General features: G+C 29.9%; 1 protein-coding gene and 1 long non-coding RNA gene across 2 annotated transcripts in view; one reads left to right on the plus strand and one right to left on the minus strand.

The window, feature by feature from the left end:
* Positions 1–16306, minus strand: part of LOC106683244 (Krueppel-like factor 2) — a 275237-nt gene that overhangs the window by 103987 nt on the left and 154944 nt on the right. The gene's annotated exons all lie outside the window — the stretch shown is intronic.
* Positions 14911–16306, plus strand: part of LOC136795695 (uncharacterized) — a 7211-nt gene continuing 5815 nt past the window's right edge. The window contains exon 1 of the long non-coding RNA XR_010843335.1: positions 14911–15086. This is a non-coding gene — a long non-coding RNA (uncharacterized lncRNA). The remainder of the gene's footprint in view (positions 15087–16306) is intronic.

Genomic DNA, 16306 nt, shown 5'->3' on the forward strand with positions numbered 1-16306 from the left:
TGAAACATAGGAAGCTACAAGCTAACCTTGAGTTTAAAATCTGAAATGCAGTGGTTGAGACAACTAAAGTGGAAGATGGTAGGCACCTTCATTTTATGTTGTATTTTGAATATGAAACTGTTATATTCATATAATATAATAATTGTCTTTATTAAAGTTAAAAATGGATTTATGAACCCAAGATCAACGAAACTTAATGGTACATGGTACAATAAGTAAATATGTGGAATGTTTCATTTACACTTGAAAATCTTGGGAAGGAACCACCCATTGATGGTACTTCAAACAATAATTTAAATTAGAAGGTCACGTGGCCATCTTCGTTTCAGATGTTTCGGAAGATTATCAGGGATTGTTAAGGATGAGAGATTAAGAACTAATGGGTATCCTTCCTAAATATATGAGTAACTGTGTTACTAGATATGTTTAAGTATGATTTTAACTATCTGCACATAATGAAAATAATAATATTAAATTACGGTAATTTTTGCATCAGTTATATGTTATCTTGCTATAGATCACGCGGTACTGATTTTTGAATAATCGACCCTATTCATTAAGAATAATTTTTTCTCCATTTATTTTCTACTACATTTTTCTTTCTCGCTACGAAAAGTAAGGAAATTTCAAATTTTGTTTATTTATTAACTTTTTCTTTTATCGGTTTTCCTTTATCCGATTTATTTAAATAATCATTGTTGCCTCTTGCCACACGTTATATTTAACTCGCTATTCTTCTGACTGTTTCAATTTCTACTAAAAAAAAATCCCAACCTTCTACAATGCTACTGGTGCATCTACTTTCAGTTAGGTGTCTACGTTCGAAATAAGATGAAGCAGCCTCTAGCTCTGGTAAAAACGTACAAAGGCCGGAAATATCTATGTGGGCGATTTTTTAACCAATGTCAATATACAGTTTTCGAGTTAACATTTATGAAGACAATGTTTGAAAGAATGAAATTATGAAGTTACTTTGAAAACAGACTTCATTTGCTAATTGTCATAGAATCATTTTTCTACTGTATAATATAATAAAAAGCTATTACACTTTTATTCCATTTCAAATTTATTATAATCATATCTTTCTTGTAAGCTATTCATGAGAAAGTTTTCATTCAAATGCCGGCATTTTTAGATGCAGATTTGACTAGGGCCTTGCTTGGGATTGGGCAGATAGAGACAGACAGTGTGATTGCTGCGACGGGTGTGGCCGGTGACGTCAACCCTTGCATCACTGCCGTATCATCCCGTCCTTGCCCGTGGGAACTCCCGCCTCGCTCATTACTGCCACAAGTGCTATGCTCAATACTATTATACCTGTTGCAATCAGAATAAATCTGCTTATTGTAAACCAAAACAAGGTTTAAAAAATAATCTGTAATTCCCATATTACAATATACTATGTGATTTACCATAGCAATTAAAATTAAAGGTATTTGGAATGCATTTTAAATCTAAGCATGTTTTGTGTTAATAAGAAATTTTAATTTCAACATCCGTTTATTCGTCAGCACCCGAAAAAAATCTGCTTTGCAATAAAATGTGTAGCTTAAACCAACAACAAAAGGCGAACCAAGTTTGGGAATCACTGGCCCAGAGGTTGCATCTCGTACTAACTACAATGGAAGTGTCCAGATTCGTTTCTCGAGACCGCCGAAAAATAAACATTAACTACGTTACATAGTTGGAATCGAACCCACAACGTTTTCAACAGGAACCCTGGCCCAATATATTCACACGTCGCATTGTCAGTATATGCTTGTAAAAATTATATGATTTTCGATTTAATAGACATTTTTAATTAAATTTATATAATAAAAATCTTAGACTTGAAGAATAATATCTTGTATAAATCATGATTAAGCTATTTAAAACTTTAATTTATTGTATTATAATGTATCAAACTTTGTATTTTAGTGTTTTAGTTTTAAATATGCGTAATAATACCAAAAATGTAAACTAATGAAAAATTTGATAGTAAACTAGTTACATTTTATACAGATTAATTAAAGGCGAACCTGCCATTAATTTTTAATATGTGTATTTATTATTGACTTCCTATAAAATTGAAGATGAATATTTAATAAAAATATAATTCTTTTCTACCCAGTAATACAAATAATTTTTATTAGTATGAAGTTTCATTGCTAGTGATTCACTGATTTTTCAGGTCCTGTATGATCTTTGTCAATTTTTGTGACAATTAGTGTTTTATCTAATTATAGAATTAAAATTGATAATCACCTGAGTTATAAATGGTTTTAGTTACCCACCATCTAGGGCTATTTAATATTTAAAGTTACTTTTAAAAGATAAAGGTTAAGATTATAAGATTATAAATATATAATGAATGAGCAATTACATATAAAACGTGCTTATAATCAAAAGATGCTCATAATTTATGAATGTTAAATCATTGGTCATAAGTCATTGGTATGAATAATGTTGAAATTGGTTTATATAACTAAGATACTTTCCTTATCAGTTGAGAACACTTCAAATGTAAAAATCTAAAAAGTAAACACTTGAAAGACAAGTGGTTTTGTACTATTAGTTTCTATTATAATCGGATACTTTAAAATTGATTGATGGTAATAAACGGTTTTCGGCTTGATGTTTTGGTGGTTCATACTGCCTTAAAATTTTCAGTTTTCCTCACATTCTCTTTTCCTTTGAGAGTATTAATATAGATGAAATAAAAACGAGAGGTTTTACGATTTTTTTTTATCCAAGAATTTAAAAACGTCTTTATAGACATATTGGATCGTTATATGAATTATTTCTTGTTTTTGATTGGTATGTATATTGATTTTTACAATACGGTACTTTTTAATCTAATATGTACCTTGACGTCATTTTATTCTTTTTTTAGTAATGAAATAACAAAATTTCCTGATATAGACTTTATTTTTAACCGACCCTTCCGAAATAAATATCAATGGTAACCATTAAGACATAGTAAATCCAACTATAAAAAGGTATTTGTCAGTTGGATTTACTCTCTATGCCCGAACTAGAGCTATTTTATCGTAAACTTCCTTCCACCAAGTTCATTTCGGTTTTTTCCGAAAGAATGCTTAAAAGAACTGATATGTCGTTGATCAAAGATAGGCTAATAATTCGAAATGATTATGAGCTCCAAACTTTTAGCACATTACTTAGGAACCATTATAGTAATTGTTTGATGGCTGATAGGTGGCTTTTAGAATTATTGCATAATCATCTTTATAAAAATAAAATATTGTGCTTAATGGCAAGGGTAATTTAATAGGAGCTAATAGACCATAGAAGGATTTTAGGACTGGCTAGTCTTGTAAAGAATAAGTGGCCTGTATTACATATAATTCAAGTGATTGAATCAATTAATGAATTCAATTTTGTTTTCACTTTAAATTATATTTTAACAGAAAAATAAACCTAATTGTTCAATCAAAAATAAGTAAATAAAATAAAAATAAAAAAAAATACAATGAGGTTGACTAAAATTAATGAATTTTCTATTGGAATGAACAATTATAAATTAATCAATCGATATTTTGCTTGTTTGGTTCATGTAGTAGACTTACTTAGAGAATGATTATAGATTTGCTTCAATATTCTGTCCTGAATATGATGTCCGATCTGCTCCATTTCTTTCCTTCTGCCCCACTGACACTGGAGCCTAACTCTTCTCAATCATTCTTGATTACAAATTAATAAAATTAAGAGATGACAGTTACTATATTGTTAAGGTACTTCACTTGTGCAATACGGTGACTATATAATTTACTCAGTTTTAATTTTGTCTGAATTATGATCATAGATCCTTGAGCAGATTGCATGCTATTGTTTTTTTTTATTTAAAAACAAATGTTCCTTGGAAGAAATATCTTGTGTAGGAATAGTTTTGAAATTAAAGTATTACACCATCTGATATAACACTGTTCCAACGGTAGTCAGTTCTAACTAAATATAATAATAAATTCTCATTCGAACACAACTTAAACTGATATAGTAAATTTAATTTTATCTGATGAAAGCTGTGTTATTGTTGATAAATCGATTGGCGGTAGTTTACGTCTATTCGATTATCGATAACAAGGATCAGTTACAAGTTAGTGAGACCCACTATCGAACATATATCTATTCAGAGATAGAGATAACATCCGATTCAAAGCAATCTGGAGCAATGAGTCTAAGTGCTTATCTGTGTTAGTATTCACGTTGCTTGATATTCACACTTTATTCATTTTATGTGATAATACAATCGCAAAGTGAACTATTCTCCTTTAACTAGAGACATGGATTTTGTGCACCAAAGTAAATCAATTAATTAGATTCTACTTTATTTTCATGTTAAAACTTTAGAATACACAACATGATTTAATTTACTTCCTCAACTGTAATTTTGTTTATTTACATATATTAGTGCAGTTAAATTTATATATTTTATTTAAGAATTTTTATTTGTCTTGAACATATTTAATTTTTTATGTGATCTTAGTCTGTTGCTAGTTGTCACAAATATGTTTATTTTTCTTCATTATGTATATAAGATTTGGTAAGAATAGGTAGATAATTGTGTGTGTGGTAGATTTTATTATTTTTTAATAAAAAGTTTGATTTCTCTGAGTAATAAACACTCCGATCCTAAACATTAATACAAATAAAATTATCCACATTTTAATCGAAATGTACCTGCAGGATTCATTAATTCCGATGTGAATCAGAAATACAGAGTACTTGAAAAAAAGTTACCGAATCTAATGTACAAGCTCTCAAAAAGCAATCTGCTGTTTAAAGACAGATTTAGATTTAAACTGAGTAATAACGTTATGTAAATTCATTTTAGTCTAACTGAACATTGTTCCATTTCGATTGTCATTTAAGAGAGTGGTTTAATGCCAATTTGGGAACATAAAAAATTAACAAATCCAGAATTTTTTTTAATTCTGAACAGGAAAAAAAAATGTCTTGGTTGCATTTAAACAATTTATTACAGAGTCAAGAGAAGTTTGTTTTTAAAATAAATACAAATATAGTTGTTGAAAAACTAAGTACAACATAAGGAACATTTATTCTTAATTTTATATTAAGATCAGATTCTCTATCACTGCGCGGCTTAGGCACCCTTGTTCCATCTTTATTGGTTTCTGTACCAGTGACCTAACCGGGTGGGAAAGGATTTCCTTAAGTCCTGGTTTGCTCGTTATAGGGAGTACGAGAATTGATTTGATGGAAATGTTTGTTTGGTCTTATTTAGTGGCGTAAAACAAAACCAACGTACTAGTTACAAATACAAATCACTTTTTGTATCAACGACATAATTAATTATAAAGGTACAACATAGACATTTACTCATAGACATTTAAAAATATAATAATAAAATAATTAATTTTTTCAATTTTAATAGTTTAATCATTTTTAAATGAATAAATTAACAAAAAAAACATACAAATAAATAAAATCTCCTCTAAATACATATAAACAGAAGGATGAAAATCAAACTATGTCCATGAAAAGAAAAAAAAAATTACAAAAATAATAATAATAAAATAAACACCAGTCACATTTACAATCTTATATACAATATTTACACTCTTTGAGATCCCAGCGTATCCCTCTCACCGCGTCGCTGGTAATGAGCCAGTGGAGGCTGAGTTAGTGCGCTAAAGACGCAACACTCAACTTGAGTGGAGCATCTGACCATTGTCAGAACTCCAATTGTCCACTTTTATTTTACAATAAGCCGTTTCAACGTTCGAGGTAGATTGTAGGAATGGGAGGAACTGGATAAGGATTATGATGATTAGAAAGATTTATATGGAATTTTGAGAATTTGTTTGGTATGAGGTCAAGGAAAAAAGGTATATGAAGATCATGGTGTAGTGTTCTATTGGAAGCGTAATAGGTTGCATTGACCATGGTTCTAAGGGTTTTGGATTGGATACGTTTGATATTTGATGGTTTAGTTGTTCCTCAAGTTCTAGTCCGTAGGTCCAGATAGTATAGTATAGTATATATATATATTATAGTCTTATAAATTAGAAGTTGTTTTTCTATTCAGATATGGGAAGTCCAGCTGAGCAGTCGATATAGTTGGCTGAATCGTGTGTTGAGTTCTTGTCTTCTAAGTCTACTATATTGGTTCCAGGTGGGTCTTTTGTCTATGATTAATCCAAGATATCGGACTTTGTCGGCTCTAGGTGAAGAAATGTTATTAAAAAGAACAGGTGGGCTGAAGCTGCGGTGGAGGGTAAAAGTCACATGGGTACATTTTACATCTATTGAAGCTTAATGGATTTCCCAAGTGAAAGTAGTTATTGTAATGAAATATTGAATATAAATAAGTGGATTTCTAGAAAATTTATTTAGTTATCCCCACGAATCTTTGCAAGCCAAGTTTCATCCAAATTCGCTTTTTAAGGAATTTTCTCCAGTCTTTATCTTTTAAAAGTTATTTTTTTAGAATAATTAATTAGTTTTATTGGTGATTCTTAATCACCTAGATGTCAAAGAAAAATAAGTAACAAAATGCGGTAATGCGACGGGTGTGGCAGGATGAAGAGCACCACACCTCAGGGCGTTCCCTCCTCAAATAGAGGACGCAGAGCCTATTGGTGTGGCACTCAATGTCGCTAGGGCAAATAGCGCCAATTACAGAGCCTCAGCTAAGGCACTATACAAATATATTTCAGTCTTCCTGGGCATTGTTCCACGTTTTACAACACATCACACGACACATTAAATTCTTTGACAGTTTCCCTGCTTCCTTTAATCCAGTATTCCAGTCTATCACTCCATCCCCCCTTCCTGCGAGGTGGCAGGGAAAGAAAGGTTATCACCTCATAACTCCATCTACTGATGCACCCACTCCCCTTCCCCCAAACTTCTCTTTCGATTTCGGATTGTTTTTCTTATTATTTCACAATTATCTATTGTCTTTATTAATTAATGTTTTTTTATTTTATCTTCTATGCGATACAACACGAGGAGGCCTCTCAGCTCCGGACTTAAAATAGCTCCTTTTTTAGAATGGATAGCTCATATGTAACATTAAATATAACACGTAACCTTAAAATACCTAAGGTAGTAAAAGGTAAGACCCAACACGAATTACTTTTCTTTTCACAGTAATGCACCTATTAATTCACTTTTATTTCTGTTTTAGAGGGACCGGAAAAAAAAAAAAAATTGTTCCATGTCGGCTGACCTTTGAGGGTAATATGCGGTTATAGCAAATTATAAACTACTGAAAAATATTAATCTCTGTAATAAAAAAAAATATTATGAATAATATACCTAATGATATCATCACAGAAAATAATGCTGAGATTCGAAGTAGAAGTCAATACTAATTCAAACAAGTTTTTGATCGAGTCTGCCACCCTGGACTGCAATACAAGATTAGTAAATTCCTACCCCCGACATACTTTCTCATTATCCGTTCTTATCTCTTTGACAGATTATTTAAATTAAATCACTACAGGGCTTATTCATTGCGCTTTCCTCAGTCTGCTTGTGTTCCTCATGGTAGTCTCCTTGGTCCTATTATTTATACAGTTTTTACAGCAAATATCCCAACCCATACTTTTTATATTTGTCCCATTTCAACTAAAAAAGTGGCTTACAACGTTGCAATAAGTTTACGCAAGTGTAAGTTAACAAATTTTGAAAGTATGACACTGTGTCATAAAATAAAAATCATCTATGCATTAAGTTGGTAACGTTAAAAAATATACATTCAGAATATTATTTCATAACCTTAAATTTAATAATTTTTCGGGGTGTTTTGCATCAGTAACTGTATATAACAAAATTTGTCGAATCGAATGGATAAAATTTACCAAAAAGGATGAGTAAAACATCCCGAAACGCTGTAAATAAATTACGGAGTATTAAATAATAAGAAGGGAGATTTTTTTTCTCTCCATGAAGAATTAACAACTTCCGAGAAAATAATAAAAATAAAAAGTCTTTAAAAGAAACTAAATTAATTTAGCAAGTAATAATATTATTATAAAAAGATGAAGCCTCGCAAGACTTTTACATCTTACGTAATCAATTTCATCATAACAGTAAAGTTCCCATATACAAATATTTATTTTCAAGTTATACTATTTGAAATGAAATGGAAAATAGTTTATTATTTTGGGACTAGGTCCCTTTAGAACAATTACAAAGGTAATTTTAATTTTACAATAACAAGTGTTGACTAAAGAAACAGTGTGCCCATACTTAATTATAACTTATATTCAAATTAAACTGATCTATTTGCTGAATATATAATCATTTTCATGTAAAATATGAGATTATTGCATTTAATGTGATTCAGTGTTGTTTTTAACTCCAGTGTAGTCCGAAGTGAATCTTCTGCTTGGAGAAGATTAGGAGGAGTCCCCCCAGATTGCGTCATCATTCTTGTCGCTGACAGCCGCAAAGTCTTATTCAATAGACTTTCGATGAAATCACTATCATTTCCGTTTCCTAAATAATAGTGTATCATGTATAAAGATGTAACAAGCTGAAAAATAAAACTTACATAATATTTGTTAGGCTATCAGCTTAACAGAGAGACCTTATATATTATGTGTCCCTGAGGCATGTTTAGTGATGGTGCCGCGCGACCTTAGGGTCAACTTCCATTTTAGAAGAGATTCTTTGTTTCATCATTGGAAGGGTCATACTTCTAAAGAAGGAAGTGAGGCTAGTGAAGGCAAGCTTTAACGATAGTTAGCTTATGCTATTTGCAAATAAAAAATTGAGACAAATATTAGAACGAGACATAAACTGGTAAGACATGGGAATTTATTTTTCGTTATTTAGGAGAAAAATGGCATTAGCTTATTTATGAATATAAATAATAATGCATAGTTTGGCCGACTGCCCTAATTTTCCACTTTTTTAAGGAATAATAATAATATTCTGTATTCATTGTACGACTAACCACTTTGAAATAATACAACAGAAAATAAAAATTAATTTAGTACCTCACAAGAAATTTTCATGTAAGAAATATACAATCAACAAAGGTAGATGATAAAATCTTAATATGTCGTCAGATAACTTCTAGTTATTAGTTGGCTATTAATCCATTCCATCCATTAATCTAATTATATATATGGATATTAATCCATATTTATCAATTTTAAATAAATATTAGATACATCCATTTAGATCACTTCGAAGGTTCATTGAATAAATAGGTTTGTTGTATTTACAAGTTCTGACTGAGGATCTGAAAATCAATTTAAGTTTTATTTGGAACTGGGTAGATAGGAAGGACGAGATGGAAATAGTGAGCTTTGAAGATGCAGAGAGAATAAGAGGGACAGGTGAAAGTAAGAAAGATATTCCATAGGGGGAAGGATCTGTCGAAAACTACGGTTATATATAAATCTGAAGACCGACAGGAGAGACAAGAGGAAGCGGTAACTTAGTCTTATAGTTACTAAGTGGTCTTGGTACGGTACTTGGTGACCAAAGAAATATTTTTCTTTTTAACCCGTGAAGATACAAGGGAAATCGGAGATTTTTCTGGGAAATGGTTTAGTAAAACGAAAAGGGTCAGTATTTTAATGGGGTAAAAAAAAAAAAAAAATTAAATAGTAATGAATCGATTGTTATTTCAATAACTTTAATTAATTAATAAATGTTATCAGTTCATAAATGAACGGCATTTTTTTCCCGAGTCGAGATATGGGTTCCTAACCTCTGCTGTCAGGGATGAGCGGCGAAGGCAAAATCTGCTTCATAGCTAAATAAATTTATACTTCCAAACAATTTTTTTAAAACAAATATAAGAAAATAATTATTCAAACTTTGGAATACTTGTTGTAGTAGTTTAAAAAAAATAAGCATATCTGTTATCCAATTAAAAGACTATTCCGATAAAAATTAGTTAATAATTTTTCTCCTGAGTTGTAAAAATATCGTAATTTAATCTGGAGAGGTTAATTGATCAATTACATAGGCTGGAAAGATTATATTCTTAAATTTATTAGCTAAAATACCAGATCTTTTTTTAAATCAGACAAATTTAATAAGGAACAATTAAAGAATTTCAATAATGTTCATTTCACAGGATAAACCCAAGGCTCAGCATATTTTTATATCATTATCGGATATAAAGAGAGCCCAGAAGTTTTTTATTGCGAGATTAAAATATATATATATATATATATACGGATATAGCTTTGAAAACACCGAAAAAAAAGTTCTCATTGGTTCCTAAGTGAAATAGTTCCCGAACTGGGACTTACCAAGCGAATGCAACTTTCTAAAGATATTAAAAAAAATAAATAAAAATTGAAATGGCAAATATAAAATTCATTCAAGAGTTTATTCTGAACTGTTTAACTTTATTTTCCTTCATATTCAATCGCTCTTAGAATATTTATTTTTCGACAAGAGTGACGCAAAATTTTCCAAGTACAATAAATGTGGCGAGAGTTTTTTTTAGCCCAACCTTTTTTTTTTTATAACAATGTTTGGGAACCACTGCCTTAGTGCATATGTAGATTCGATTCTAAGAAAATAATATTCAGAATTATTTTTGATAAATAGAATTCCCAGAGACGTTCAATTTCCAATTTCTTTAATAAAAGCATTACTGATATTTAAAGAAAATTTTTGGCATTGGTTCATGTTAAACATTTAATACATACGCTAATATTATAATAATGACTGTGCTATAATTGATCTCGGGCGTTTCTTATGGGAGCGTTTAATAAATATTGTCGACTATTTTCGGGATATAATGAAAAAAAAAAGTTTATTTACAAAATATATGACTTGTAAATCTGCTGTGTGTGTGTGAGGTTGTGTTAGCTAGGATGAGGATGCATTGCTTACACACCGTACTACTCAAGGTCTGTAGTTCCGTGCTGTATTTAACATTACGTAAGTTACCGCGCATTAGTGCTGTTAATAATATAATAATATACAATTTAATTTTTTTAATACTAGCATTTAATTTTTCCTTATACTGTGAACATAATAATCAATTAATGGCCGACATGATTTGGTGATAAATAATGACCTTCATTTATATAATAAAAAATAAATGAAATAAAATATATGGAAAATGACAATACTAAAATATAATTGCTGAAATCATATTTCTAGAATTTATTTATTTAAGATAATATTTTCAATAATCGAAGAGTTGGAATACATTTTATTGTAAATATTTGCATTTCATATTTATTAACTAATTCCCATGGAAACACTGACATCACTCACTTATCCACAATATTCTTTTGGAATTGAATATTAATAATAAGAAAACTAAAGGCAAGTAAAGCATTGGCACATGTATTTATTTTATCCAAAAATTTATGAATCTTATTTGGTCATTTAGTAAAACATATTTTATTCTATCCAGTATGTCCATGTAAAATTGTTATTTAATTGCCGATGTAGGGTATTTTACAATCACTGAGAGCTTTGTGTTTGAATTATTTTCAAATATTTAATAAGATTTAGCTAATTTCTTACTTCCCTAAAAGGCTTTTTCCTGGTTTCTAGTTTTCTTCTGGTTCTAGAAGTGTTCTTATAGGTGTTATTATTCCATGAGGCATTCAGTGATTTTTTTTTCTGGGATCGTGAAGATAACAGAAAATCAATCACATTAATATATAATAAAATCCAGAATAACCAAGTGTGCAGACACGCCAGTTTGGCTTTGTACCGACAGTTAGGCCATAAAAATAATTTTTTTTTTTTTTTAATTTACAAAATGAAGAGTTTTGAGTAAACCACTTTTCATAAATTTGAAGCGATAAATAAATATATTTGCTTTTTTTTTTTTTTGCCTTTTCTTTAAATTTAGATTTAGATATCTTCTGTACAATAACAATTGTTTTTTTTAATTAAAATTAATACTCAGGAGAGTCATCTTAATTTGGTCGTATCGAATAATATTGTGTAAGTGACCTCATAATATATGAAATGCTAATTATTTAAAAAAATAATTTATTGTTTTATTACAATTGTTTCATCATTAAATGGTATCTTCTTAATAAAATATAATTATGTTTTAAATAAAACCTGGATTCTTAGTTTTTAGTTACTGAATATTTCTATAATTCTACAGGGTATTTCTGGAGTAAAGATCAGGAATTGTAATAGGGATAGTTTAAAAAACAATGTAGTGATATCTGAACTCGTTTCAATACGTTTCCCAGAAAAGGGTTTGCTAGAAATAATTAGATTTTGAGTTAATATATACTTTTCAATCCACGAGTTTCTGGAGTACGATTTAAACTACTAGGAAAAGGAGACATACAACTTATATAACAAACGATAAAGATACACTATTTGACAGAGATTAGACGTCAGCTTTCACGAAAACACAAAACTGACATCATTCCAAACAGGATTGGAAAGATAAGGCTTCGGAGGACAGTGAAGAGGCTGTTTTAAATATTTAAACGAAACCGGCCAAGGCCGAAGCTCATCTCCCAGCTCTGGCCTCAGGTAACCAGCCATTCTTCGCTTGGATTTTTTCATCGCCCGCTAACAACTGTCTACCTGTTCACTTCTTCCTTTCCTACACTATGAATTATCTTTCAATTATGGCCACGATTAGCTATTTTTAATTCAGAATTAATACATCCGTGTAGTAAAAGTAACGGAACCAATTCCTCCTTAAGAACTCGACAGACGTCTATGACAACTGTGCCAGTGAAAAAATATTCATTCAACTGCAAACAGAATCTAGAAGAACTGTGTCAAAATTGGATATTAAAATAATACTAATTAAAAAAAAGCAATCATTACAGATTCTATTTTATCGTCATACTTAATCTTTTTCTGCGGTAGATATTTTTCTTTTAAACAAGAAATACAAATTTCATCTACCAGACGTATTTCAGCGATGTTTCCACAAAGTACGATTTAAGCGTAACTTCTATATGTACTAATAATATTTAGACATACTGTCAACAGTTTATTCATATTATCTTGTTGGAAAATATACAGATTCAAACTAAATTTCACTAACACTACAAAATTGTCATAAATTGGAAGAATACAAACATGAGCGGAAAATGGAAAATAAGATGTAACCAAGACGATTCTTAGATGATGACGGTTCAAACCTGCAGCCTTGTACCTTAGTATTTACTTTCTAGCTAATCCCGTCGTAACTAATACTGAAAAATTTCTATTTTGTTATTCATATTAAGAAAAAGAAAATCAATATTCTCTGATTTGTAAAGAGTTCTCAATATTATTGATAAAAATATCTTAGATACTATGGGTACCAACTATTCTAGATATAGATCTCTTCTTTTGAACAGAAAACTGTTATTTTATTTTTTCTAATCCCTAAAAAATAATTTAATAAACAAAATAAAATAACAGGTATAATATTTTTTTTAAATTATTTATTTAATGTAATTTACAACTGTACAAAATAATACAATAGGTAAATATGTAGTAAGTTTCATATACAATTAAAAATCTCGGGAAGGAACCACCCATTGGTGGTACTTCAAACTTTAATTTAAATTAGAAGGTCCCGTGGCCATCTTCTTTTCAGACGCCTCGGAGGATTATCAAGGATTGTTAAGGATGAAAAATTAAGAATTAATGGGTTAGGATGGTTAAGGGGTTTGGAATGAAAAGACTCATATCTGTTTTGGGTCAAATCTGCAACGAATGCGATGTTAAGGAAGGTATAATATAAAAATAAAATATGCTGTTTATCTGCGCTAGTTCCTTTTACTAGAACAGAGCTCCATTTTAAGGAATGACTGATATAAAAATTAAAATTACAGAAAACTCTTAAATAAAATAATGACTATTTATACATACAGAGTTAAGGTTTGCAGTATAAAAAACCCGTTAAACTAGTTTTGAATACCATTCTCATAATCTTCAATCCTTTTTAATATGCTTCTTTTATTGCTGAGAACTTAATCTCGTGTATATAACATATTTCTAGTAGATGCTAATCATTCCATTAAAATTTTCAAATCAATACATACTCATTTTCTTCTAATCTTTTTCCCCTTTTTTCATCGTGATTAGGACACAACCCTAAGATATTTTCCAATGAATAAATTAAGAACAAATCAATCATCAAAATAACTGTATTTTCTATGTAAATTTTAGAAATAAGTTAATGAATATAGTAACTGTTGATATATCCATCCTTGCAGACGTAATAATACCTGATGGTACAGGCATAAATCATAAACCGTTGCTCTTTTATACCACAATTTGAATTTTCAATGGTTTTCTCATTTTCAAAAAGCTAGGTGAGAGTAAGAGAGACAGATCCTGGTCACGGTAGTTGGGCAGAGCGGACGCAGGAGGCGTGGTGCCCCGAACTGTCTTCCTGCGGGAATGTATAATTTGCATCATTACCGTATACCGGAAACACTCCAATTTCTATGCCGTATATCCCAGCATTCGTTCATAATTTACTTCGGTTGGGAGTAAGTAGCTGGCATAAATTTAAATATAGAAAGCCCGAATTTCAAATCAAATAACCTCATAATAAAACATCACTGATTGCCTAATGTTGTTCCTCTAACAGGACGACACAGAAACATTATAGCTCAAATGAGACTCAGGAACATGAATCTAGACAGAGAGAAAAAAGAATAACAAGGACAAATTTTTAAATGGACTAGCCTGTCTGTATCTCAAGGTATGTATGATATAAGGAATCATTCTTCTTTCAAATGTGATTGCAAAAACAGAGAATGGAAGTCTGAATTTTAGAGGAAATATCTTTGGAGCGAAAATAAAGAGTAAATACATAAATACACAACAGCAATACACATACATAAATAAATTAGACATTATTTCATTGATATTGATAATTTATAAAATAATATTTCATTTGTTTATAAATATGTAAAATTATACTGCAAATATGTATATATTTTCATTTCTTAAATAAGATAATCTGTTGAATTATTTATTAATAGAATTGATTAATGGCATTAGTACATGAGGAAGACAGTTGAGCTATTAGAAGATCTAATCGTGGGCGTTCCACCTGATCCTGTAATGATTCCTAAGCACCAGCTCAGGTAGATATGCTAAGAAGTTCGCCTTTCACCGACATATAGCTACCACCTCTTCCCCAGGTTAGTTTCCAGTGTTTTTCTAATTTTGAGATTAACAAAATTCAAATTTGAACATGGTAGAATAGAAAATTTCAGGTTTGTTATTCTTAAAACGTCTAAATTCTGTTTATATATATATAATAATCTGTTGGTTTAATTTCATTTATTGAACTTATCCTATTGACCCTCTAAATCCACAGAAATATGCATCTACTTAGATTCATTTATAAAATAAATAAGTAAATTTATTTAATCAATACAGTATGTTTTACAATACAGCCATAGTATTTTAATTTTATAAAGTTTGGTCAGGCCAATTTAAAAAAAAAAATCTTTTACGAAGTTTGACAAAAAATGTTTCAAAGATCCTTGGAATTAGCACAGGAATCAACCTGAAAATGCATAATCCGTTTTGTAAATTAGTCGACAGTAAACTGTTCGTCTGCTAGTACATCATCGTACTGATATAATTTTTAATGTAATGTATAATGTATAAATTATTTTTCGAAATTATAAATAATAGGCAGACAAATATTTTACAGCGTTTATGTGTTACAAATAAATTTTAAAAAATCTTGTTTTCAAAGAATGCATACATTTCATAATAATAGAAACGTAAAATACGATAGTAGACTTTTAAGTGTTATTGCTGTAAAATATATTTGCAACTTATCATGGTCCATATCAGATGAATTTATTTTTCTGCTTTCATGTGACTGATACCGATAATTTTTTTTTCATTAAACTGAGTAAAAAAAGAAATTACATTTGTGGTATTCTTACGGCAAAAAGTCTTGACTACTGTGCTAACTTGTCGGATTATTCACAGCAACTTTCCTAATTGTATTAATTCCCTGCATGGCAATAGTAAAGATTCAAGCCATGCTTATTATTCTGTTTATACATATTGGGAAACTTAATGGGGTTGCAATAGGTGGACTGAAGTTTAAAAAAATTTAAATAACCTTTACTTACGACACTATATTCAGATGAGATTAATTTGGGTGCGTTTCAAACCAGGAACTTCTCTATTATTTGTGATAGTAATACTTCTTCTTACTACATGTGTAGATAAATGAAACACAAAAGTCTTTTCTCCATAAGTTTATTACCAATTTCTTCCATGTATTATATTTATCTATTGTTTCTTAAAGCCAGCAATAAGAGGTGGTAAATTATGTCAACTTATAACACAAAAGTTAAAAGTACTTTGATATATATATATATATATGTATATATAT

This window comes from Halyomorpha halys, unplaced genomic scaffold, assembly GCF_000696795.3.
Source record: "Halyomorpha halys isolate HHAL.00 unplaced genomic scaffold, Hhal_1.1 Scaffold474.1, whole genome shotgun sequence".
NCBI classification, from domain to species: domain Eukaryota; kingdom Metazoa; phylum Arthropoda; class Insecta; order Hemiptera; family Pentatomidae; genus Halyomorpha; species Halyomorpha halys.